Source organism: Canis lupus, chromosome 9 (genome assembly GCF_048164855.1).
Source record: "Canis lupus baileyi chromosome 9, mCanLup2.hap1, whole genome shotgun sequence".
Taxonomy (NCBI): domain Eukaryota; kingdom Metazoa; phylum Chordata; class Mammalia; order Carnivora; family Canidae; genus Canis; species Canis lupus.
Genome location: NC_132846.1, coordinates 8,055,662 through 8,059,396, shown reverse-complemented (window position 1 = coordinate 8,059,396; position 3,735 = coordinate 8,055,662). Strand labels below are relative to the sequence as shown.

The following is a 3,735-nucleotide window of genomic DNA, read 5'->3' as shown; positions in this document are numbered from 1 at the left end:
ACATCATCCCATTCCTCCTCATGTACAGATCCCAAGCTAGGAAATATTCTGGTTATGATACTGTTTCTTTAATTTTTAAGTACTAACTTTTAGTACTAAATGAGAGAATAAGAAACAGCTCTTTAAATATTATACATTTATAGATTTTAGAGAATTGAAGATAATAAAATAATTACAGGAAAATGATAATAAGAATTAGTTACTATAGGATATAGAATTGTATTTTTGATAGTCATATTATCTTCATATATAATTCTAATCATCAGTAAATGCAGTTATATCATGACCAAAATGAAATAAGAAATCATATTGACAACAACATTTTTTTATTAAAAAGGGGGGATGCTTAATTAATTTCAGATATATTTTTCTAAGTATAGTGGATGAAGACACGTTAATTCTCATAGACATTATCCCTAGATGTAAAGTACTTTAGGTAGAAGAAAGGAATAACAAGATTTCTAGAAGTGCATTTTGGAGCTTATGCTTTTTCATGGACTCCAGTCCAGAGAATTAATGAACTATTTGGTGTATGAGATTTCCAGAATAGGAGAAAAGTTGTCAAGTAGAGCCTCTTGGGTACTAGAAACTGGGCAAGAAAGAGTACCTATCACTGTGCCCTCCAACTCTAGAGCAGAGGAGAGAATTCTAGCATCTCTCAAGTGTTAGTGAACAGAGCCAAGGAAATGGTCACATACCCTGCCTATGGACACACACTGAATTAAAAAGGTCTCTTCCCATTCAAAGATGAGTAAGGAGAAAAAACAATGACTAGAAATGTACAGAAAAAACTATTGCAGAACAGAAGAAAGAAAAGACTGTAAGAAGCTAAGGAAGGGCATAGTACAGTACTCCTTTAACTGCAATAACCAAAAGAAAAAGATGTGCATGTTATAATATATATATATATATATATATATATATATATATATATGACAATTCAATTCAGTAGTCTACACAGACAAAGCCAACTATTTCAATATCTTCAGGGACCAGTATAGTTTCATCAAAATTTCAAAGGGTCAATAGAGGGTAGGAAGACCTGGAAAATGGCCAATACAGACTATGTCTAAAGAGACGACACTCACCAGCACCATCTAAATGTTGTATAGGCTTATTGATATTAGATTTCTCATTTTGGAAATCTAGGGATTTTTTTAAAAGATTTACTTAATTATTTGAGAGAAGAATGATACAGAGAAAGAGAATGTGGGTGGGAGAAGTCAAAGGGAGAGAGAATCCTCAAGCAAACTCTCTGCTGAGCATAGAGCATAGAACTCCATCCCAGGACTCTGATATCATGACCTGAGCAGATATCAAGAGTTGGATGCTTAACCAATTGAGCCACCCAGGTACACCTGGAAATCTGGGGATTTAAAAAAAAATGTCTTTCTTTCTTTCCTCCTTCCCTCCCTCCCTTCCTTCCTTCTTTTTCATTCCTATCATGTGGATTACCAACAAAACAAATGAATGACAACAAGAGAAAGAAAATGTTATGTAGCCAAACAAAACGCAAGTATAGTCTGCATACAGAAGACAGATTGTTTTTTTCTGAGCTCTTCTTAACAGTATATAATAAAAAAAGAAACAAGAGCAGACAGTCCAGAAGATAACAAGAAATGAAGGAAATACACTATAAGTGAGCTGAGAAAACAATTTTCAATAATAAAATTAAAATTTGCAATGGGAGAATTAGAAGTCATAGCTAACATTTTAGGAAGATAAATCGCAATTGTCAGTAATGATTTGAGAAACTCTTAGATACTAAAAGAAAGAGTGGAAATAAACACAAATGGTAAGAGAAAAAAATAGGGAAAATAGAGGGAACAGCACATACACAGCTGGCCCAAGAATATCAGTGTACTGTAATAGTCAATAATACAATAAAATAAAAAAATTCCCTGATCTTAAAATACTGAGAGGGGTACTGAGATATATATATATATATATATATCTGCAGATCAGTCTAGGAAATCTAATACAGAAATCAATGAACTTTCAAAAGATAAAATAATTTTAAAAGGAGAAAAAATAATCAAGGAAGCTATCATTTAAATGCTTCAAAATAAAAAAACATAAATTTGTAGACAGAAAAGATTCATTGAATAAATACCTCAAACCATGGGTAAAAATAAACTCATGATAAAGATATCTCCATGATATTTCAAAACTTAAAAGCCAAGAGTTAATCCAAAAAGCTTTAAAGAGAAACAGGAAATAAAAATAGGCTTCTGCAAAAGATTAAGAGAATGATGCTATCAGCCTTTCAACAGTATCTCTGCCTTCTAGCTTTGTAGAGCAATTGATTTCCAACCTAGAATTCTTGAGCTAAACAAATTATCAGTGAGTAGTGAAATACAGTGTGAGAAATGCAAGAGCTTAAATATATTACCTCCAATGCATGGTTACTTAGGAAACCACTGGAGAATGTTCTCCACAAAAATAAAGGAATAGATTTCAGGAGTAAGACTTTTTGTCAACCTTGACTTCTCTTTGGATATGGAGAAAGCAAAAGGCCAAAAGGGCTCCACGAAGTGGGGGGAAGACTATCTGGCTGGCCAATCCCAACCTGTATCAGAAGAAGCCAAAGAGAAACAGCAGGGGTATGGTGAACCAAAGTTACCAGGAACCTCAGCAAGTGGGACCAAATGGAAGTGATCTATGAAAGAAGGCAAAGCTTCCTGTTCAGAAAAGATGGCACAAAAGAGTACAAGAGTAAGAATTTGGAAGAAAATCCCAGTTCCTCCATTACCTTCGAAACTGCCACCAGCCAACTTGCTTCACCGAGACATCCTGCGGGCTTGGTGCCAAGAACTCAAGCTGAGCACCAAAGGCCAGAAATTAGATGTATATAAGCGAATCTGCTAATATGCTTACCCAGATCAAAAGAAGAACATTCCTGTCACCGCAGAAGAGGCCAAGATTCTCACCCAGACACAAAGAAGGTTAATGATGGACAAGGGGGAAATGTCTCTGGAAAGTCTTGGAACAAAGATACCTTCTGATGGAACCTACCCTCCTGAAGTGGCTGCCCCCCCTCCCCACCCCAAGGGGTCTGATGCTCTCCTGGAGGGGGGGTCAATACTGTTGTTGTGACCACTTCGGCCCCAGATTCCATGTTTGCCTCCTGGTCCAGAATTGCAGCCAGGGCTGGGAAGATGGAGACAGTGGCATCGCCACAGGAGGCCCACGGTGCCAAGTGGTGTGTGGTCCATGGGAGAAGTATGCCTGCAGACACAGAAGGTTGGGTTCACCTGCAATTTCATGCAGGACAAGCCTGGGTGCCTGAAAAGTGGGGGAGAGTATGCACCCTCTTCTTGCTCCCCGCTTGTAACTTTCCACCCCCACAGCTGGAGGACAATATGCTGTGCCCCAAATGTGTTCGCAAGAATAAGGTGTTAATGAAAAGCCTCCAATGAGCTTTCGATAGCAGGATAAGGGACACAGCTGTCATTATAATCAATGGTACAAAGAGAACTACAATCAACTCCGTGGTGACACTGATGGCCGGACTGTGGGCTGCTCACACCATCCATGCTTCCTGCTTACAGGGGCACAGGCCAGTGCATTGCAGATGTTACCCTCCAACCTCCATGGGGCCTGTGGCTTCGTGGGTTGAGAGGCAGGAGCTCTTAAATTTTAAATTGGAAGAGCATTTCAGAAATTACCATTCATTCTACTTAATAAGAAGAAAAAGTCATTCATACTACCAAAAGTTTGCCCTTCTGAAATAGA

General features: G+C 37.9%; 1 pseudogene; it reads left to right on the top strand.

Annotated features, from left to right (window-relative positions):
- The first annotated feature begins 2,499 nt into the window (after positions 1 to 2,499).
- LOC140640648 (developmental pluripotency-associated protein 4 pseudogene) lies at positions 2,500 to 3,419 on the top strand (annotated as a pseudogene).
- The last annotated feature ends 316 nt before the right edge of the window (positions 3,420 to 3,735 follow it).